Below are 22,869 nucleotides of genomic sequence, written 5' to 3'. Positions count from 1 at the left end.
TTTAGCTCTGCCCTTCAAACACATCTGCCCTGCTTTTCCTCTCTAGACTTCAGCTTGAATAAGTACAAAGAACAAACAAAACCCACAAGGAGTTGGCTAACCGGGGAATTTCTTACAGCCATTGTAGAGGGATTTGTAGGGAATAAAAGAGAACAGACCCCACAGACCATCTCCATGAGGATCTGCAGAGAACACGTACAGGACAAGAAGTCACTGAAACGGGCTTTTGGTTAACATGGCAGTAATGTGGCTCATCAGTCTGGTTCAGGGAAGGGAGTGCTACAGACGCCATGAGCCATGTGTGGGAATCTGAGTCTTAATGGGCAGGGCTTGTACATTGATTTGGGTTTGTGAAAGACTGGAGAGCTGAATCGCTCTGGAAGTCACCTGGATTATGTGCAGTGCCGTAGTGCCTGGAACAATAACTGCTGTGTGGCAATGTGTGACAGCACAGTCAAAGGGAGGGAAGCAGGAGGTGATGAGTGCAGATCTCGTGTTTGCTCAGATGGCTGCAGTGAGTGGAGGGCATTCCTGGCAAATGGAGCCTTTTGGGGCCCCAAGGATAAGGGCAAAAGGAGCAGAGAGGCTGAGCAGTGCTGTAGCAGATGCACATCCCCTTTAGCCACAAATCACGCTGTCTGCACTGAGGATGAATGTCACAGATATGCCATTCACTCAGCAATGCAGCCCATGCCCCACTGCCACCTCTACGTGAGCACACACTGCCCTGGCTCCCATGAATTGGCACTGAAATAGAGCAGCCCAAGTTGCTATGAGGGCATCCTGAGGTCCTGACAGCACTTTGCCAATTCACTGACCTCTATTATGTTCTGAATCATGGGAGGCTACACCCAAAATCAGCCTAAAAAGTTGACTGATTTCCCCATAACCTCCAATGTGACCTGCAGACCCTCACTCACCATCATACAAGGTTTTCCCCACCTCTCCACCATGAAACCATCCCTCCACCCTCCTCTCCCCCTTCCCAGTTAATGCTGAGAGCCAGGAAAGAAAGCATAGCAAATTGAAATAAATGAGAGTGAGAGAAGGAAGGGGGAGGTGGGAGGGGGAAGCGAGGAACGAGCTGCCAGGTTCTGTCACTTCAGGGGTCCCGGGGGGAGCAGGGGGGTGGCAGCAAGGCCAAAGCCTGATCCTCAGTGATGTTGGGAGCTGTGTAGCCTGTGACCTTCAGAGCACTTAGCACTGATGAGGAGCATCTCAGTGATCAGAGAGGGGCAGGAAGGGCACACAAGTGTGTGGGAGTGATGTTGGTAGGGGGGCTGCCTCTTTAAGATGGTGAGGACAAGGGGACTGGCACCATCGCAGCTCTCTTGGAGCATCCTGCTCCTCCCAACCCCACCCTGTGGGCTCCTCAGAGAGATGCCAGCCAAGGGCCCATAGAGGGCACTGATTTGTCAACGAACCAGTGAGAAATTACACATTCAGGTAAAAAAAAAAGACAGGCATGAAGGGCCCAGCATCCTTCTGCAGCTCCTGTAGGCGGGTTATTTCTGAGTTAATGATGGACTGCTTCTTTTTTTACTTCTCTGGTCTCACTCGGAAATGCAAACATCGTGGGGAGGTGGGAGAGGTGGCTTCCCCTTCCCATTTGCTTGAGGAGCAGATGGCCCCACAGCTGATTTCTCCTTGCTTCCCTCTGTCAGTAAAAGATACGTAACCTAGCTCTGAGAATACCACTTCTTGGCAAACATGTTCCTGAAAAATAGAAGGGAAATTCCCAGTACTGTGATTTCATGCTTCTCCATCCTCCCTTTTTAGTTCTTTTATTCTACTCACAGAGGCAAGGTGCACAGCTACAGCTGGGTTCAGTTACTCAGAAGCCACAGGCACTGCTCAGTCGATGCAGGGCATGGGGAAAGTCTAAGGGGAAGGCTGCAGACCCCTCACCAGGTCAGTATCCCTTGGGGCAGCTCGGTGATCAAAACCCAAACTCACCATGGATCCATGGCATGTTTGTGGAATTGTGAAGAAGAAAGTCCCTCATTGACCTCCCTTTCCTCTTCTTCCAGTTCCCAGCTCATCCTGTTCCTCCTATGCCAGAGAGGAGGCCCATTAGCAGCAGCTCTGCTGCAGTGTCTCTTTAAAGGAAGTGTCAAGAATAAAGATGTACCTCCAGGTTTTGGAAGACAATTATTGCACGTTAATTAAATATGAAATGACACTTAAGAGCATATCCATTGCCTTAACAGCGACTCTCTGTAATAATAATAATACTTAGCACTTACATAGCTCTCTCCATCTATATAGTGCTTTACAAACATTAACTAATGAATCCTCACAACCTCTGTGTGAAGCTGAAGAGGCTGCTGACATGATGGGGAGGGGGGAACAGAGATGTATCATGGGAATAACCTCCTCTTGGCCTGCTTTCCAGGCTTCTATGCTATACATTCTCTCTCCTTCCTGCAAGCCTTCCATGAATTGTGCTTCTCTCTGGCATCATGTAGCAGGCACATTGCATGGTGGACATTGGCAGCTCAGTGAGGTGGTATCAACAGTCACTGCTGCAGAAGGAGCTGATGCCTCCCTAGATTTGTCTGCAGCTGGAGCTTTTCGGATGGGACCATAGGAAATACAGTTCTGGCTTTGGATATAAACATCTGTAAAATGCAAGAGCCCAGAATATGATTTTGAGCTGAAAGACCATCTCACCTGACAAGTGTGCCACTGTAGGAGCAGACATTCCACTGGTAGATGTGCTCACCTCGCTCCTTCTGAGCTCTCCCCATGCCGGTTCATCTTTCAAGACCACTGCTCGACCTGGAGGGGAGAACAGATGCTCCTCCACGTCTGTGTTTTCTATTGCATTTACATTTTCCTCAGTGCAGCTGCCTGTGATTGTACAGTGTCTTTGCTGGAAGAATCTGGAGAGAGAGAGGATACAAGCTTTATTCTCTCCACAAGGACAAAAGACCATGACTGTCCACAGATTCCACCACCATGTTCTGACCCCCATTTTCAACACTTTCCTTCCCCTATCTCCCTTAGCAGGCCTGGCTCTGCTCTGTTTTTTAGGCAGCAAAGTCCAGCTTGGCCCATTTTTCCAGTGCTTTTCCAGTTTTTCCCCCAAGAAGCATTGTTGGGTCTTTATGCCCATGCCATCTTCCACATAGAATCATAGAATCATTAAGACTGGAAAAGACCATAAGATCATCAAGCCCAACTGTTAACCCATCACCAACATGCCCATTAACCCATGTCACTCAGTGCCACATCACATATCTGGGCTGTCTCACCGTAACCAGGAGAACATGAGAAGAAGGACAGTGGCAGTGTGTGGTCAGGGCTGTTCAGGGGGAAGAAAGTGGTTGTCTGTCCCTTCTCATGCAGGGATTTCTGCCCAGTCTACTTCCAGACTCTTTTTTTCCCAAGCTCATTCCTCTTTAAAAGGTAATAAATATTCAAAATGTACTTGCTTAGATTAACAGCTACGCACTAACAGCTTCAGCACCTACAAAGACAATGCCTGTGCATATCAGCTAAGCAGTTGTCAAAATGCATTGCTTGTAACATTTAAGGCTGGTTTGGAAGGAGGTCTCAAGGCTACACTCTACAAAACACCCTGCATTGGCCAAGGGGGAAAATAGACAACGTGACCTAGAAAATCTTGTCATCTTCAAAGTTTCCCAGTTCTGTTGCTATTTATTTAGCACTGCAAGCCCACCAGATCTGTTTCCAAGTCACTGAGGGTTGTTTTTGTCTCCCAGAAATGTCTCAAGCAAGCCTCCGAGTTTGAGCACGCTAATATTTTCAGACATAGTCAAGTCAGCACCAGTGATTTCAGCTGTGTTCCCAGATAACCCCCTGGTGGGCTTCTGGGGGTTGCATTCAGATAGGAATGGTGCGCTCTGTAGCTTGGTGCAATATCAAAGATTGCCTCCGATGTTAAAGAGAATCTAAATCTTTCTGCATATATCACAGTTATCTTGGATTTCTGCATTGAAAAGCCCTTCAGAACTGAGTACGAAAATATATATAGTGTGTGAGAAGTCACCTGTCCAGCCCCAAAGGTACAGACTGATGGAAGCTAACCTCAGATAATCTATTTATGCCTCAGTCCTTCCTGTTTCAAAAATTGCCTTCCCCTGCTTTTACTTTGTTTTGCAAACCCAGCCCCAGACCTCAGGGGCTTTTGCAAGATCAGGTGACAAGAGTAATTCTGGCACCTTCTTTTAGTCACAGGCAAGTGACGAGGTTGGCTGTGTTTGAGTGCAGGTCTCAGTAATGGAATTTGTTTGGAGGTTCCCCAAGAAATGCCTTCATCTAGAATCATAGAATGTCTCCAGTTAGAAGGGACCCATAAGGGTCATTGAGTCCAACTCCTGAAGAGTCATGTAGGGCATGACCCCAAGACACCTGCCCCATGCATAGAGGAGGATTGCCCAGCATGTAGCTGTTGATCTGCACCTGTACAAGACAGCAGCAAAACACGTTTGATCCAATTCATCCAGGGCTCTTCCTTCAAACCCCATGGGCTTTCTCCAGCTCTGTGCCCAGGCTGGTTGAAAACAGCAGCTCTCCCACCTCATTCTCAACCTCAACGCCTACATAGTCTGGAGCTGGGCTCTTTCTCCTCCTTCACAAGTTAACAAATCGGCCGTTCCCTGAGAGCGGATAATTTCTTCTTAATGGTAGCCATTTCTCAGCACGTACTTTGGCTGCCAGCTTTTGAAGGTAATTGCATTGTTATTTAGGAAAGTCAAAGGTGCATTCTTGCAGAGAGGCTCTGGCTGTGAGCAGGCATGCAGAGGGCTGGCCAGGAGGTGGCTTGGCGCTCTCTGTTACAGCAAGGTGTCACTGCAGGCAGCCAGGAGACAGGGATGGATGTGCATCTCCCTCCCGCTTCCTTTTCCTCCCCAGAGATGAATCAGTAGAAGCTGTTTGCTGTAAAGTCAAGATGGGCATTCCAGTGCTGGAAATACACAACACAAAATGTTCCTTTTCTGATAAGAAAGTGATGTCACGGATGACCTTATTAAAAAAGGTAAAAACACTTGTTTACTTAAAGCACTTGCTCAAAGAGAGCAAGGAAAAAATGTGGCTTTAGGATATTTTTCTTTCTTCTTTCTCTTTCCTTCTAAATGAGATTGAAATACAGTTTCACATTTGCAAGGCCCAATGCCCTTTCTGCCAAGAAATCCATTGACAGTCCAATCAACAGACATGTTCTGGTTACAGGAATCGGGCATCAGTCAAATGCTTGAAAGCCAGATCCAGCAAGTGCAGCAGATAATAGTATTGAAAACAGCCGGTGGGGGAGATGAAAAAGTAATTGGAGTACAGGTAAGAGCTGGTATAAGCAGGATGGATCGGCATATTGCTGACACGAGGAAGGGAGGAGGCAGAAGGGAGAGCTAATGAGAGGGGTCGTTCAAATGATAGAAGTTGCTCTATGTGTCAGGCTTGTGTTTTTTGAGGACTGAGAAAAGGATTTATCTGCGCAGAGGGCAGGCCAGCCCATGGGATTTGGATGCTAACGACACCACAAGAGCTGGTTCAGCGTGGGGTTTTGCAGGCCAGGTGTACAGTGAAAGGCCATGTGGCATTCGTGGGGAAGATTATGGGGCTGGACTGGCTGTGCAAGTGCCCATGGAGGCAGCTAGAGGTGGTTTTCAGCAGGAATCGGAGCGGGGTTAGCAGACTTACCGCAGGGCAAAGGGCTTTGGGCAGCCCCATGCAGTGGGGGCTGTGACCCCCGGGGGGACTCATTACTGGGAGCAAAGCGGTGCTGGGCTCCGCGTGCTCGGGGCTGCATCGCTAAACACCGTCGCTTCAATCTCGGCAAGCTCTAAAATTTGCTGATTTCATCCTGAATGTAAAAATCTAGAGAAGACAGGAGTGAAAATGAACACAATAGAATTTGATTGTATGGACTGTATCTCCTAATATATTCCAGAGCCCTCGCTACTAAAATACCCAGGCTCTGATTAGAGCAGTGAGCGCGGGACAATTACTCACTTCCTATGGGTAACATGACGAGCAAATTACCTGAATTCCTTGTAAATCTGTAACCCTCTTCTGGGACTCAGCACTACTGAGACTGCGGAAAGGGGCTGTTGATCTCATACGCTGTGGTATGCACTCCCTCACATACAGGCTAGGGTGGGTTCTCCGTACATTTCCCGGCCCTGTCTGGTTCATTTCTGCATCTCTTTAGATTCACCTTCTCTGCCCCATTGCCCCAGGCTTTCAGCTCCATTTCCTCAGCATTTTCGGGAGCTGCTCGCTCCTGGGCTGGGGCTGGTGGGGGAGACGGGGAAAGAATTGAACACTCTGTAAAGACAGCACAAAATATTCCAAAGTAATTCAGATCCGACTTGAGCAAGTGATAAATGAGAGCAGCATGGCAGTGACAGGTCAATCAAATATTTATAGAACTTCATCCATTAGCATTGCGGCAGCAGAAGGAGGCAATGAAGTCAGGGTGCTCGCAGACCTATGATGGGAGCGGGTGCTCGTCAGCTTCCCCAAAATCTGCCCATGTGTTTCTGTCTTCTCTCTTGTCCTGGTGGGCATGGGAGAAGGCGAGACAGTGGGAAGAGCTAAAAGGGTGCTGGGATTATGCAGCACTGTATTTTAGAATAAATTCCTCTGATCTCCTCGGGTGGATTAATGTATCTGCATGCTGCCGAAGAGATCCTTGCACCAAAACAATGAGAAAGCAGTGTGCTGTGTGTAGGTGTACACACGTGTGTGTGTGTGTGTACATGCTGGCAAAGGGCATCAGGTTTTGCAGTTCTCTGGAAAAGTAGTTGTTACAATCAGTGAAATGCCAGAAAAGGTTAAAGCACAACAACTTTCAACCACCCAAGGAACCTTAAGGAGAGAGCAGAGTGGAATCGGAAAGCCTATTTTTAGGATCACATGTTATGATTTGATTAATATTTTAGGAGGCAGTTATCATATGCTAAGAAGCTGACGGATTATTAGTAGCATCCTAATGTGCCTACTGTCAGGGTTGTAACGAGGGGATCCCAGCCAAATTTCTGCCTCCTCGCTTTTCATCAGTCCCATAGGCTGGGGGTGCAGAGCTGGTGGGGGGAAGGACCACCCTGGGGTTCCAAGTAGTAAAATAAGAGCATGACTTTAAGCACAAGAAGGATGTGAAGGACATGGTTAGTGGGCATGGCTGTGATGGGTTGTTGGTTGGACTTGGTGATCTTACTGGTCTATGATTCTATGATTTGGTGATTGCTCTGGAGACACTCTTCAGCCTGTGGATAGCCTGATAAGCCGAGTCACATAAACGTATGTCATGCATCCTTTCTCAAGGTTCACATTTCCTCTGGCAATTTGGGCTTCACTATGAGTGGTTTACACTTACAGACAGCACTTAATCTGTGCTGGATCTGGGACTCACGTGATAGACTTTCTGATACTATTTGTTCAGCTCCCGTGAATTCAGGAGGAATCTGGGAAGGGAAATGAGCTCTTTCTTCTTCATTCCGTGCTCTCTGACAAAGTTTCATTCATCTGCCCTGGGAGCAGTCGGGGTGCTGTGTGTCAGAGGCAACCATTCAGCCAGGGGTGAGGCAGGGACGGCACTTGCAAACAGCCCATTTGCTGGAAATTGATGATCCAAAGTTACATGGGGGATTTGTATGAATGGAAGGAAAGACAGACAGTAATTGGGATCGGTGGGTGAAGTGTCAGCAAACAGAAGAAAGGGATACTGTGGTGACAGTGATAAATGCTAGCAGCTTTTGGTCTCATCTGGAGGAGCGAATTGGAGTGAAGACTTTGTAAGAGAAGGAAGGAATGAAAAGACAGCGATCTGATGGATGTTACAGAGCAAGAGGGCTTGGAAAACAAAAAATCAGCGGAGTATTTTTAGGGGATGATCGGAGGCAAAGCACAAGGGTCTTTCCCCAAGACTGAGAGGTCATTGTTTTTCGCACCCCTGGGAATAAGCCAGCAGGTCAGAAGGGGGATCCTCTTGCCAGGCCCTCCATCCCCGTGCTGGGTCATCTCCCAACCCACCCTCATCCTCTGGCGGCCTTCCATTCGATCAGATGCCTAAGAACCCCAGCTGGGTGTCCAGGACTGAGCAACAAGGCATCCCACCAGTGTGAGCTCCTAGCAGGCCCTTGCCCACTGGACACTTAGGGCTGCTGTATTTCTGTCAGACACCCCACCAGATACGAATCAGAGGGAAATTTGCCTGCAAACCCAACTAGTGCAATAACAAGGTGTCATTTCCAGCATCACTTCTCTGACCCTTAGCACCGTTCCAAAACATGTCTCAAATGGAATTGGCACCTTAGCGCTGCTGATTTTAGAAACGTTTTGCTTTGGAGGAAGGACTCAGCACAGAGGTGATTATCCCTCCCCTTCTGGCAGGTTCAGGACTCGAGCAGCTAGCAGGGAATGTCAGAGACGAACAGCATGTAAAAGAGCTCTAGCAAATGCTCCTTCCCAGAGCACCAGGACGTGCCTCTGTCCTGCTCACTCAGACTGCTGAGGATCTTTGCCCCTTACAAGAGAAAAGCTCCTGGCTGAGGTAGCACAGACATCCATCTAACATGCCTGGAGACAGCAGCGCAGTGACAGGGAGAGGGACTGATTCTGCTGTCAGCAGTGCCAGCAGAGTCAATGGGAGTCGATGTTTACTTCTGTTGTGCTGCCTCATGCAGACACTGATAAATGTTATGAATTTTAAAAATTGAGATTCACATTAGTTTCCTCTAACTCATTTTAGATTTTCTGCTTAGCTTTATTAAGTGGCTTTAAAAGCAGTTGAGCTGCTCTGGCTCGCAGCACCACTGCCCTGCCTTGTACCTCAGGAACAACACCAAGCCCAGAGTGCTTGAAGGGAGCTGGAAGGCACTGGGGATCATAGAATCATAAAGGCTGGAAACGACCTCTAGGATCATCCAGTCCAACCCCAGCCCGCCCCCACCATGCCCATAACCACGTCCCTCAGTGCCACATCTCTGCGGTTCTTGAACACCTCCAGGTACTCCAGGTGACTCCATCACTCCCTGTACAGCCTGTGCCAGTGCATCATCACTATTTCTGAGAACAACTTTTTCCTACTACCCATCCTGAACCTCTTCTGCTGCAAGCTGAGGCCATCACCTCTCATCCTCTCGCTGTTTCCCAGAAGAGGCTGACACTCACCTCACCACAGCCTCCTTTCAGGGCATTGTAGAGAGCAATGAGGTCTCCCCTGAGCCTCTTCTCCAGACTGAAGAACACCAGTTCCCTCTGCCTCTCTCCATAAGACTTGTGCTGCAGCCCGTTCACAGCTTCGTTGCCCCTCTCTGGGCACATTCCAGGGCCTCAACGTCTTTCTTTAATCTTCCCACTTCCTTTTGGAGGGATGTGCCACCAGGCATCACGCAAAGCTGTAAATTGGGAAATATATCTGATCACCTCAAATACAGATAGAAGAACATTAATGCCAAAGTTTTGTTTTCTGTGTCTGGAAGGATCACACAGAGAGACATGTCTGGGCACTCCCAGGCAGCAGATCTCAGGCTGATCTCCTGCACATTACTGTAAATCGGGTTCAGCCCCAGTGCAGTGAACTCAGCATCCTCCTGACTTTAAGAGGCCTGATCGAGCTTCCTCTGAATCAGTGAGAAGATGCCAACTAATTTTGGGATCAGTCCCTGCAGGCGCTGCTGTAATATCCATAAGCTGCAGTAAAACAATCCATATCTCTTCTGCTCCACCCCAAACTCTGCTTGCCACCTGCCATTTCATTTTGCATGACACAATTATCATTTTTAATAATGCCACCGCATTTTCTTGGCTATAAAGAGCCTCTGGAGACCCAGCCTGAAAGAAAAGCTTCCCCATCTCCTCTTCTCCATGCCTGCAGGTGTATCTGTATCATAGCAAGCCCTTCCTAAGCATCTCTTCAAAGACACTCACAGCTTCGTCTCCTGCAATCTAGATGCACTTTTGACATTGCTAAATAATTATGCAATTACACAGTAAACTGGTGGTGGGAGATATGCGAGTGGCACAGCTCTGTTCTGGTGATTAAAAACAGCAACCCTGCCTACTGTGAGAAGCAGCAGCAAAGCTCTCTCAGCTGCCTGAAAACTGAAGCAAGGGGAAACTGGACCTGATATGGACAGGAGAGTAATACTGATTTGTGGGAGATAGAGACTTACTCACTCCGGTTTATTTTCAAAGAGTTGACACCACTCGTCTGCCAGAGACTGGGACAGAGATAAAAGCTGGAGCTGCTCTAAGCAACCAATGGCAACCCAGCGCTGCAGGATGGGGATTTGCCTCGAGGGACTTAACCTTCTTCCCCTATTGGCATTTTATTTTTTGTCCATCGATTATAACGAGATGGGAGAGATGGAAAACTCATGTAATTCTCTGTCCTTAGGGCTGTGGTCTGGGCAGTAAGTGCCATCTAATTTAATAAGGGTACGTTACAGGCTGGTTCATTTGGGCTCTCCTCTATCCTCTGGGAGCCTTGTTGGAATGAGAAGCACAGAAAGGAATTTAAACTCCCTTCTTTTGAACAGTGTTGCAGTTTCCATAGAGTTGGGTGATGCCTGATGACCACAGACCCACCTCAGAAGGGCTCATGCCCTTTTGTGGGCAGCAAGAGGCAGAGCTGGCCAAATCCAACAGCTGTCTGAAGAACCATGTTGGGTGCAGCTGTGCCAGCCTCATCACCACTTGTCTTCACCTCCATTACGTTTCCTCAGAGCCCACCTATTGGGATAAGAGAAGAGTGCTGGCTGCAGAAGTGGGCTGATGTGCCGGGGAGCAGTGGGAAATGGATGCATTACAACCCAAGATGAGGTATCTTCCCATCCAAATCACCTAACTGGTGCAGATAGCCTGAGAACACCATTCAGATAGGACATTTTATTCAGATGGCATACTAAACTTATTTTTCCTTGAATTTAATTTTAATTAATTGTGCTGCCAAGGGTGAGCTGAAATGGCCTCTGTTCTTAATTTTTTCTCCCCACAGTGGATGTCCTTAAACTCCTTCCTATAATGATATGATTGCAGCTTGCAAAAAGCCAGTCTGGATTTATTATTCTGCTTCTTCCCTTGTCCTCTCTAATCCTAGAGAGAACATTGCAGTGACTGCTGGTTAGAAAATTAGTTAAGTGAACTGTATACTGTATTCTCTGCCTGTATCACTCCTTATTAGAGAGAAAAGATAATATAGTTCCCCCTCTCCCCTCTGCTCACCCTGCATTTCATCTACAGCTCATGCAGGGAACATTTTGTCTGACTACTGCAGCCTGCTTGCCAAATGATGCACATCCCAAAGCCCTTAAGTTAACTCTGGACTTTTGGTGAAAAGGGAAACAAGTGGTATCACATCTGCAGAGCAAGATGGTGGAGAGACCTGCCACTGATGCATTGATGCTAAAGAAACAACACTGCTGGAGTCGATTCTGCACCATGCAAGCGGCAGTCTATCGCCTGTCTCATGTATAAGCGCTGCCTCTCCAGGCAGTATTTGCAACACAGCACTGCAATTTCCCTCTGGACCCCTGCAGTTGAAGCCCTCTAGCCAAATGTTCCCAATTTGTTGGGTCCCAAAGCAGAGTAGTGCTATGGTGGTGAGCTCCACCCCATGTAGGCAGTGCAGCCAGGCAGCACGATTTCTTGTCATCAAGGTACTGCCCGCTATGGAGACCTCCCCCTCCAGATTGTTCATGTGTTGCGTTTGGAGATCAGAAATATGAGAGGGCTGCAAATGGAGCCATGTACAAGGTAGCTGACCTCTTCAGCCAAGTGTGGACAAGACACCCTACAGCCTGTTTAAAAATACTGTCAAAATTAAACTGTATGTTTAGCGGGTAGAAAGCCAGAAATGTCCTTGTAAAACATTATTGCTATGCAGTTAATAGTGGGTTTTGCTTGTCCATACGGACCAGTTAAGGGAAGGAATTTTCCTGAACTAAGCCAATTTATTACACAGGGGCCATTTTAAAAGAATATCTGACAAAGGGATAGATGAGCCTGTTATGAGAATAAACTCCCAGAGAACTGAAAGTACAGCCCCAAGGAAGGCCAACTTGATAAGAATGGAGAGCTATTAAATGAAGATACTCCTTGTGTTCCAAATCCAAATATATCTCATGCAAGAGTAGAGCTTTCTAAAACAAATCCCTGTGACAGATGAAGGATTTAGGCACAGCCAGGTTGCCTGTTTAATGAATTCCCAGCATTTACCCCACTGAGGGAGGAGGACCCAAACACCGCTCTTCAGAACCTTTTTCATGTGGATTAGAGCAGCTACAAATGACAGACAACTAATTTTGCCTGGTTACCTCCTTCACAGCTCATCTGCCCTACTTTTTACTTATAAAGGAATGAGTAATTCCAAAAAAAAAAAAAAAAAAAGAAAAAAGAAAAAGAAAAAAGAAAGCTTCAATATTTATAGATGCTCTGGTCTCTTTTGGGCTCAGTGAATATATGTGAGCCATGAGCTTAATTGCATATTTTAGGCACATATGTAATTCTTCAAATGTATCAGAAAAACCTTGCCTTGGAGGCAAGGAAGGTGGCTCAAAATAAAGTCATACACTCTTTCCTGCATTAGGCCACATTCTATCCTGCAGGGATCCCTTCTTAGTTTATTTCTGGGTCGCTAGGTGAATAAATGAAACTCCCCTTGGGATTAACAGAGGCAAAATGTATTGGGGAACCTACTAGGCTATGCCCAAATCCATATCAGATGGGCCTTAGGAGCAGTCTTAGAATCACAGAATGGCTTGGGTTGGAAGGGGCCTCAAAGATCACCCAGTTCCAACCGCCTAGCTTTGGGCAGGGTTGCCAATTACTCAATCAGGCACCAGGCAGGTTGCCCAGAGGCCCATCCAACCTGCCAGGGATAGGCATCCACAACCTTTCTGATCTTCATTCTTGACCTTGTTTCCCTTCCCTTGGCACAAAGCAATCCTCTTTCCCCAAGTAAGTAGCACAAGAGATGCCAGCCCTGGGTGTTAGCAACCATCCAAGTCAAGAGATACTTTAAATCTCGGCTGAGTTTCTGACTTCTGTTCTCTTGAGCCACCAGCTATGGAAATTTTTCATCTCTGATAAAGCAGATTAGCTACTGGAAATGTCAGAGAGAGGCTACAGATGGCTGCACTGTGGGGAAATGTTTCCTTGCTAGCCTGGAAGCTGCTGAACACCGGACCCCAGGAGAGATGCTCCACAGTCCATTGCATAAAGTGACTTGGCCTGTGAGGCTGATAACGCAGAAACACCCCGATGTGCTCTGCTGGGGGCAGTTAGCTAACAGCAGTGACTCCGACCTACAGACAGCTATGTAAGGAGGCGGGGTGGGATTTTCTTTTCTTTTTCCTACTTCCATTTCTTTCTTCTTTAATTTTGGTAATGGATCAGAGTCAAATGAACAACATCTGGCAATTAGCACATCCCTCGCCTGGCTCCGATCTGCCACTAAGTTCTGAGTGTTTGCCTTTCTTTTTAAATGGGTGGCTGTCAGAGGGAATTAAATGGTGCCTAAAGAAGCATGCAGACATTATAATTAAAGGCACGCCAACCCTGACAGGTAGCAGGGAGTGGAGTTCAGAATTTCAAATTTTCATAGGAAAGGGGGCTGTCAGCACACGCATGTGCAGTTGAGCTCTATGTGTTTCCCCCAGCTGATCTATCCCCAGGTGCTTTTTATACACCCATACTTGCAATTAATTGTCTCTTCGCCTGCTCCATTTCAGCCCAGTGCTGCAAAAAGGAGTATGCTTTAAATCTAGAAATAAAACTGGAATCCATTAGCTGTGATTGCATGTGCTTCTGTGGGGCTTTGCTGTTAACAAGGATAGAAATGATTTAATGGAAAACAGAACAGGGAGCATAAACCTGCCAGCACACGGAGCATCCTGAAGCCATGTAGTCTGTAATCCAGGGCAAATGCCTTCCAGCTAGGAATGACATGCCTGGTGCTCTGGGCACTTTCCTGCCAGGCCATATTATTATAATCATGATCTTCTCTTGCTCCAGGATTTTTTATTCTGCTCCTAATTCAAACAGGGCCAAATCCTCCTCCCTTCTACACGGTCCCATCCAACTCACAAACCCATCTGACTCCTTTAATGGATAAAGGGAACATGGAAACTGGGTTCATATGATCAGCTTTGACCCTGGTGCTGAGAGGAGGGCAAACATCACAGTAATAGAATCTAACCAGGCCTCACAGCCCTTCCCAGAGGACTGCAGATCTGGGGCAGCCAGTCCAGCATCCTTCCTACTGTAGGCTTAGGGCTACAATTTAGAGCACAGACGGTGGCAATCACTGCTGTCCTATTGGTCTCACAGAGGTGGGCAGAGCTGATGGGGTGGGCTGTGCTGCCACGGAACTCCTGTTCTACCAACTAGCTGCAAATTTGGATACCACACCAGGCAGATCCTGCAGGTAGAGTGCAGCCTATCCGCATCTTCCCCTCTAAATCTGTATCTGCCACAATCTCTACTGCATGGTAGTTCTACCTGCCACCTGGGCAGGTGGACGGTGTATCTGCTTTGCACACCTCTTCTACCTCCTTTCTGCTGTGAGGGGTAGGTGGGATGTCCCATTGGTCCTTGCTCACCTGGCATATCCATGCCATGGGATGGAACCTGGGGCAGTTCGACAGGCTTTGACAGGTTGCTTTGGCAGTACTAATGGGTTTAGATAGCAACACTGAGGGCTCAAAACCAGGCTGATTGGTGGGACTGTGCTCAGGAATAACCTCCCTCCCTGTCTTCTTGCTGCAAAAATGGCTGTACATGAAAAATGACAGAAGGAATGCAAAGCTGGGGGATAAACACCCCAGGGACGGTGCTTCTCCCCTGTTCCACACCTCCCACCTTGCTCTCTGCCTTTCTCATTCCACTTCTGATACCTATCTTTTTTTTCACCCCCTGCTTCCCCTGCTCTCCTCCCCAATCCCTCTCTCTCTCTCTGATGGATGGAACCATTAGCGGAATCACTGTAAATAATGTGTAAAGTTAGAAGTTACAACAAGGTATCTCATTAAAGCCGCTTCACTCATCTTACTTCCCAATTAATGTTTAAGGCTTCGCTGGAATGCGGTGACAATATGTCACAGCATATCATTGTGGCAGGCGACAGGAAGTTAATAACCCACTGGCCCTTAAAGGAGCCTTTAATGTCAGCTGCAGAGGAGTAAATAACATTGGTTTCTCCCCCACAGCCTGTCCCCTCCCCCTTTTTCTTTTTCTTCTTTTAATTCACTGCAAGAATGAAAGAGTTTGTGCTGAAATAACATCATTATCTCATAAACCCATCTCCCTGCAGAGGCAGAGCACAAAAGGTGTTGCCCAAGGGACTGTGGGATTTTTGGCGCTGTGACAAAGTTGCTCTAACTCCCTACCCTGAAAATTCAAGAACTCATGGAGCGTTTGCCTTCACCAGTCTTTACACCTCCACTTGGAGCCTCTTTCCTTTTTAATAAAAGAAATCCCCCCATCTTTCTTTTCTTATTAGTAATTTCTACCCCCTTCGCATACCTTCAAGCGCCTAAACGCAACTTCACAGCATCAGTGTAGTCAAAAGTTTCCTTTCATGTATAACGGCTTTATCTACCATTATAGTAACTTTCTTCCTTTGACTACACTGCTTTCTGGGAGATGAGTCATCTTTGCCTTTCATTCCTCTAAGTACCTGTTCAGTTTGAGCACAGTCGTCACTCTTTACCTTCCTGTTGCCATGTGATGGGTGGGACTTGGGCTCCCCTGGACGTCAGTTGCTACAGGCTCCAAATGGAATCGATCGCCACTGGAGTCAAGGAAACGCCACCGGTTCATCCTGGAGCTGCCAAACGTGGAACTCAGCTCCTGTGCTCAGAAGAGGTGATGTAGCATCAGTGTCACCGGTCCATCCCTCTCTGGAAATGTAAAGATCTGTTAATCAGAGTGTGATGAAACCATACGGCCCATTATTGGAAAACCATTTTGTAGATGTGTTTCTCCCATGAGGAGGAGGAGTAAAATTATTTTTAAATTTACAGGAAAAGTATCTAGGACTTAGGGAAAGAATCCCACAAGCTCTTTGCTCAGTTCAGCCCCACATCCAATATGTCACATCAGGCACATCACGCATGGATTTCTCATGGTCTCAATTTCCTCCTTTACAGTGGGTCTAAAATGTTTGCTCTGCACACCTGAGTTATTGCTTTAGTGTTTGGAAAGGTCTTTCAAATTTCAGGATAAACAGTCAAGTCTTGTCACTGTATAAATACTTATTCTATTTATTGTAGAAGGGATATTATAAATATATCCCTACACTTCTGTTCTAATAATCAGAAAATTCAGGATGAATATCAATAGTAGGCAACCAGCAAAGAGATTAACAGTTATTGCAAAACACTCTAAAATTAAATGTTAATTCTTTCAGAGATCTAAAACTTCACTAGTCCCAAAATTTTGGAAGGCTTTATTCTCTTCCAAGAGAGACCAATACAGTCAAGTTGTATTGCATCTTCGTGTCAGCCCGAGTGGACCATAACACATCCTACATAACAGAGAAGTTGGAAAGTGGACCCTAGGGAGAGGGTCACAGGTACAAGAGGACAATGGAACCATAGACAATAACAGGTTGATCATGTAGATGAGTCCAAAGCAGACAACGTTTGGTCCAAGCAACCTTGGAGACAGACTTCAGCACCTCACATTGGAAAACACAACTCTGTGGAAGGAGCTCAGTGACCCATGGGAGTCACCAGTAAGGTGGGAACTAGGAGAGGTGTGTCTTATGGGGAACACAGGCAACACGAACTCTGCCACAAGCCAACGTTCTTGCATAGCAGGGCCTGGTGACCTGTAGCTGAAGGCCCATTCTAGAACTTATTGCCTACATCCTGTTGGGTTATCTGTAAAGGTGAGGAATTCAACTACCTGGTTCTGTCTCTCCACACTGCTGGAAGTTTAACAGATTGGAAGTTCACATAGCTCTTTGAGATCACCAACTAAAGGCACTACAGGAATGCAAATGTGCTCAGCTCCTTCCTCCTCTCTTCTCTAGCTGAAATACATTATTGATTTGCTCAGTGACCAGGGGCCACTTGTCAAAAGTATAACAGCATTAGCAGCACTTGACGTAATAGGGGAATGGAGAGATCTGTGATTAAGTTTAGACAGCCTTGTTTGACTTAGTTAATTGGTTAAATATATTCAGTTACATGTGATGCTTCACATTTCTGGCTCCAGTAGGGTATAATATTAATTTTAATTAAAGCTTAACAGAGTTGGCCAAATATTTCTGTTTTCTGAGTATTTTTCTTAATAATAAAAGGTTGCTGTAAAAGGGAGCAACTGAGGCCTGAAACCTTTTTATCTGACCACGAAGATGGAAAAGAACTAGATAGGCTACCATTGAGAAGAAGTGAATCTATTAAATTTTTTTTCTAATCTGATGAAGAAATAGGAAAGAACTAGTTAAAATCCCCTCCACTTCAAGTTGGGATTAACCTATGTCTTTCTAGAGAGATGCTTTTCTCCCTTTCTTTAAAAATCTAAAATTCTCATGAAACCCATAACTGCAAGAAATTGCACCTCTTAAGCTTGCCAAGGAGTCTTCACGTTAGCTGTTAACCCTAGACAACCCCTAGTTTGATGTTTCCTTTCTGAAGATCTGCATCCATCAAAAAAGGAAGGTCAAGCAGCATTCCATGGTCTGCCTCTGTCCCCAAAAGTGGGGACTCTTACCACAGATCTATGTTTGTTTCCAGAGACAGACCTCTCTTAGTACCCTCTTTATGGAGACTCCCACAGGACACAGAGGCCCATCTCCTTCAGTTCAGCATTCCTCTTGGGAGAGATTATCCGTGCCAGGTACAGGCTGACATGAAGGTCAGACTTGCAAAAAGAAGTTCCATGTGATCAAGAAACATCCCTCAGCTCTTGCCTGGAGAGGTTTTCAGTCTGGCTTGTTCAATTGCTGTAGTCCTTGGGCTATAAAGGTCTCCATCCAAAGCTGGAGTTACACGAGGAATGTGCAAGTCCCAGTAACGCTACCAGACTAGTCATTGGAGCAGATCCACCTGACCTCCACAACGTGGCAAGGCATCCAGCAGGTGTTCAAAACAGGGAGGTGGCTACCTCCAATGAACCATGTTGACGTAATAATTACAAGAGTTGGTATTGCTTTCCTAATGACAGCAATTGAAAGTGCAAATACAGCCAGAGCACATTAAAAATAGCCCACTATAGCAGCTGCATTAGAGGACTTTTCCCAATGCAGAGCTCACAGGACCGCCTCTCTGGCTTTCCTGCCAACTCCCAACCCCTCTGCTTTGCATTTCAATTATTTTTCCTTCTCTCTTCTGAAATGCAGACTGAAAGATCTGAAAGAAGAAAGATGGAAGGCAACTCTTGTACTGCCCACCAACCATGCCTAGATCTCTTTATGTTACAGGCGGTCAATTAAAAAGATGTGATATTTTTCTTCTACAGTATTGGGATCCAGCTCTGCAAGCCTTTAATTATCTGCATAGGTGGAGTCAGGACTGGGAGAGGGTGGAAACATTGTCTGTTCTTTCAGCTGATCCATCCCTGACGGCAGTCAGCTCAGGCATTTTGAGCCTCCTGATAAAAAAAAATAACCAATTTCTGCGTGTTTTTTCTACACCTCTCTATTGTAACACCATGAAGGTTTTGATGTCCTGACTTCCACAGGACCTAGATACCACGAACATATGCAAATATTTTGCTACACAAGGCCAACTTCTTATCTAAAAGGTGAGTTCATAAATCTTCTTTACAGCATCTGTACACGGTAAATGACATAGATGATAACCTTCAGCACCAACATGTGCTGGGGTACTTCTGACTAGTTAATGACACGTCCCAGTCTGACTTTTTATCACCCACTGAATGTACACTTCTGCCCCTTGGTAACAACTCACAGTGTTTCCTGGAGGGGAAGGGCTCTGGCAGGAATGCTCCAGGTATAAATGACATAGCTCATTTCTCTCCCTTCCCAAATCTTCCTCTAACCCATTTTGGACAAACCCACCTCCCCAGAAAGGGTGGACGAATGAGCAGTGTCCAACATGAAACAGAAAACGTGAGAACAAAATCTACTGCACTGTGTTAAGGATTCCTCTTCCTGCTGTCTAGGCAGTGCGACGGCTGGCAGAACAGCACTGGTGCTGGCATTCAGCAGGTACAGGAGTGGGGTAACACATAAAAGACTACAGGCAGGCTGGGACTCACCATGCAGCAGCCCTAAGGAAGGATCCTGACATCTCGCTCTTGTTCAGGGTGTCAGAGAAACCAGAGTTATGTTCTCGGGGGAATCAGTCATGGGGCTGGAACAGAGCAAGATATAATTATGGAATAATGCGTGTTCTTTTCCCACCACTCCCCCCTTACTAAATTAGCTGTCATGTCACTAAAAACGTTTCTGTGTTCCACAATCAGTCCACTTAACTGTAACAAAGCAGCACAGATCTATCAAACTCACGATGAGCTCCACTAATGACCGCTGAAATTACCAGATCCGTCCTGCTTCCCAGCACCCCGCTCCTACCTCCACCTCTCTTCAATCACTGCTCTGCTTGAGGCCTGGCCGAGGGAAAGGGAGTGAGTCGAAGGGCACACGGGGCTGCAGCACTGCTCTGCCTTGCAAGTGTTGAGCCGTTGGGTTTGTGTCTTTTTCGCTGTGAAGGTGATGCTGGAGAGGGCTCTGATCTGGAGGAATCAAAGGAAAACCATCAGAGCTAGAGCCAGCAGTGAAATACCAGCAGAGTGCATTGTTCCTGGTCCCTGATTATGCATTTAGCTGCATTGCTAAGCACTTTTTTTTTTTTTTTGGTAACTGCTCCTCGGAAGTGCAATCTTGCTGCTATTCACATACAATGTGGCTTCTATTCTCTCCTCCAGTTTTAATTATGTGTCCATCTCTGCTCCCTCTCCAAGCTGGCGGGCTCTGAGATTCATAATTTCAGCCTGACACCATAGTAACCATTTAGTTTGATTCAAGACTCTAATGTCATCACTGGCTAGTCTTGAATAGAGCAGGGAGAGAGGGTGTAATTTGAAGGCAACATCACATAGAAACTGCAATTATTTCTCCCTTTCGGAGGGAAATGTAAACAAAAGGTCATCACTGGTCAGTGCTCTTCATTTTCATCCTCACACACTGACAAGCTGACTTTTTGTTTATTATTTATTTCTTCACCCACCCACAGGCCTCCACACCATCACTGGGAGCAGCAGCCAACATTAGTTATCATCCTTCCATAGCAATGTGACTGCACCCCTGGGAGAACTCTTCCAGTATTTGAAGGTAGAATCATGGAATCATTAAGGTTGGAAAGAGAAATAAGATCATTGAGTCCAACCATCATTCCATGCCTGTGACTGCTATAGACCACGTCCCTCAGTGTGACATCTTCTTGAACACCTCCAGGGAAGGTGACTCCACCAATTCCCTGTGCAGCCTGTGCCAATGCATCACTGCTCTTTCTGAGAAGAAATTTTTCTTAGTACCTAAGCTGACTCCAGACAGCTTGCAAAACTACCAGGAGTCCCATGAATATTGTGAAGGGGGCTGTCTGCATGGGGCATGAAGTTTCTGCATCCCTCTTCAGCCAAGTGCTGCCGCATCCAGCATGTTATTGACAGTCAACCCTGTCCTTGCAAGGAAGTGGTTTCATTCAGAATCTCTTCTCTCTCTTTTCCCTTTCTCCAGTGCAGATCCCATGTAGAATTTCCTGTCTTTGCCCTTAGGTTAAATATTTGAGTCTCATCTGGACACCACACTCCATAGGTCCAGAATCAACCCTCAAGCTCCCAAGAGCTATCCTGCCCTCCGCCAGCTCAGAGAGCTGCCTTCTAGTCACGCACATCGGCTTATAATAAAAAAGCCGCAGGGCAGCAATGCCACCATCCAAGTTATTAGACCCTGGACCATAGTTTGCATGTCTCTGGACACAACCCTTCCTTGATCCCACTGGGGAAGACAGAGAAACATAAGACGGATATCAGCAAGACAGATGAATGTGTGCACGCGGTGAAATGCAATTGACTGGGTAGCATTCACTGCAAATCCCGCTGCAATAAATGAAGCTCTCCTGCCCTCCCCCAATGGCTCAGTGATAGAAAGGAGTTAAGTGAAAATAAATGCTCATATCAAATCACAGGTATTGATTTTCTGAGCTAGTAAATGAAGGCGCTTTATCTCCGGTGGGAGATTGAATGTCTGTGTGCCATGCTTTGCTCCATTTTCATAAAAAGGAAGGCATGGTGGAATTATTTTACCTGGCTTCTCATAAAGTGTAAAGGGAGCAGATTCTCATGTCAATGACAATAGGTATCAGTCAGGAAAAATGCCATGAAGACAATGGAGCCATTGAGGATTGGCAATGGAATAACAAGCCTGGGAGGCTGTCCTTGGACATCAACTCGTCCTTCAGCAAATATGGATGCCTTTCCACATCTCTGTGGTCCCTTTCCCATTCCAGTAACCAGTTCTCCACAGTTTACTTTTGCTATGCTAGAAGCTAAGCTTACATCTACATCATTTAATTCTTCTGGCTGTTTTAAGATGAGAACAAGGATTTCACTGCTACTTATGCCAGTTTTGAGCTCTAATGAGTTCTGAGCAGGATGTGATATTGAAATTATAGGTACATTACATTTAATAATCCGCAGAAAAACCTTAAAGGGAGTTGTCCATTGCCTTGAGGAGTGGTTTAGAAGATCAAAGCTGACTGATGCAAAGTAATTCATGTAGGCAGAAGAAGTCACACTCACAAAGGTCCTTTTGGAAATACAACCTCTTTTTGACTGGGTTCATCTACACAGGCATGCCTTGAAATGAAAGAGCTGAACTTCTGCATCTGAGATCCACAGATCTGTGTCCAAGCCTTCCATCTTATCTGGTAGTTACCCACGTTATCAGGCAATTTTCTGGCACTAGCAATCCATCTCTGCAGCCATCCACTCATTTCACTATGCAGTCAGACCTGGCGTATTTTGCTGCTGGTATTTTTCAAAGTAGAAGGAATCAAATGCAAAAAATAGGTGCAAAGAAGCAAGTCACTAAAAGGCAGTCCCTATGCTTTTGCAGCACAACATGGGATTCTTCTGGTATAAAGCTGCTGTTGAGCACATTTTTACTCCCTGCCTTTCACGGCCCTGCACACTGAGGCCAATCTGAGAACAGGTGAACATAGTGACAGGGAGAAGCAAAACAGGTGGATTTCATCCAGAAGTGACTTCTGCATGAGAGAAGAATGACTGAGGGACTCTTGTGTTCCTGACATGGAACCTGGCTACCTTTTCTGTCTTCAAAGTACCAGACAGAAAAACAACTCCTGAGTACAGAATCACAATTTTCAGGGACACAATCAACAATCTTCAGTTTTGAGGCTTTTCTGTGTTGACACAAAGAGGCTTGGGATGCTGTTCAGAGTTCCAGAAAGGCTATCTGTGTTGACATGGCCTGAAGCTATTGCTCTTTCCATCCATAGCATGATAATTTCTACTGACCTCTGAGGGAGCAAAGCCAAGCCCAAGTCCATCCATTCAACGGAGAAAAGCTCACATGTTCTGTCCTGGATTTCCCACCACTGATATGTAATGAATGAATAGACAGGTTGTTGATACCAGTTTTCATTTCGTAAAGACACTTATAGAGGACAACAAGAGAGACCTTACTGGAGGTTCAATTTGAAAGGAGGGAGGTGGGAGTATGAGCCTAAAGAAGCACCAGTGCGAGTTCAAACTGTTGGGAAGAAAACTCATGGTATATGGGTGGCATAAACATGGTCCTGTAAGGGAATGCTCTCTTGATGTTAGGCTCCCGAAGTGGTCTTTGGTGTGCAGTTGCAATGCAGCCATGTTACGATAAGAGAAATAGTTCTGTGACAGCGTTCT

General features: G+C 46.3%; 2 long non-coding RNA genes across 37 annotated transcripts in view; one reads left to right on the top strand and one right to left on the bottom strand.

Moving 5' to 3' along the window:
* The window catches only part of LOC101748323, a 116,402-nt gene that overhangs the window by 8,890 nt on the left and 84,643 nt on the right, over positions 1–22,869 (bottom strand). For 19 of the 35 annotated variants that reach the window (XR_005839353.2, XR_005839350.2, XR_005839348.2 and 16 more), the window contains 8 exons: positions 19,517–19,677; positions 19,201–19,295; positions 15,650–15,872; positions 9,142–9,368; positions 6,010–6,294; positions 5,668–5,844; positions 2,674–2,885; positions 337–2,052 (listed from right to left, as the gene is read on the bottom strand). This is a non-coding gene — a long non-coding RNA (uncharacterized LOC101748323). Of the gene's footprint in view, positions 1–336; positions 2,622–2,673; positions 2,886–5,667; positions 5,845–6,009; positions 6,295–7,381; positions 7,585–9,141; positions 9,369–10,560; positions 10,705–15,649; positions 15,873–19,200; positions 19,296–19,516; positions 19,678–22,869 lie in introns of those variants that run through there. The other 16 variants (XR_005839367.1, XR_005839364.1, XR_005839366.1 and 13 more) reach the window with 12 other exon arrangements.
* Positions 1–22,869, top strand: part of LOC101748408 — a 64,143-nt gene that overhangs the window by 18,969 nt on the left and 22,305 nt on the right. The window lies entirely within an intron of this gene.

Source organism: Gallus gallus, chromosome 12 (genome assembly GCF_016699485.2).
Source record: "Gallus gallus isolate bGalGal1 chromosome 12, bGalGal1.mat.broiler.GRCg7b, whole genome shotgun sequence".
In the NCBI taxonomy this organism is placed as follows: domain Eukaryota; kingdom Metazoa; phylum Chordata; class Aves; order Galliformes; family Phasianidae; genus Gallus; species Gallus gallus.
The sequence above is the reverse complement of the archived record's forward strand: the minus strand, read 5'-3'. Positions and strand labels throughout refer to the sequence as shown.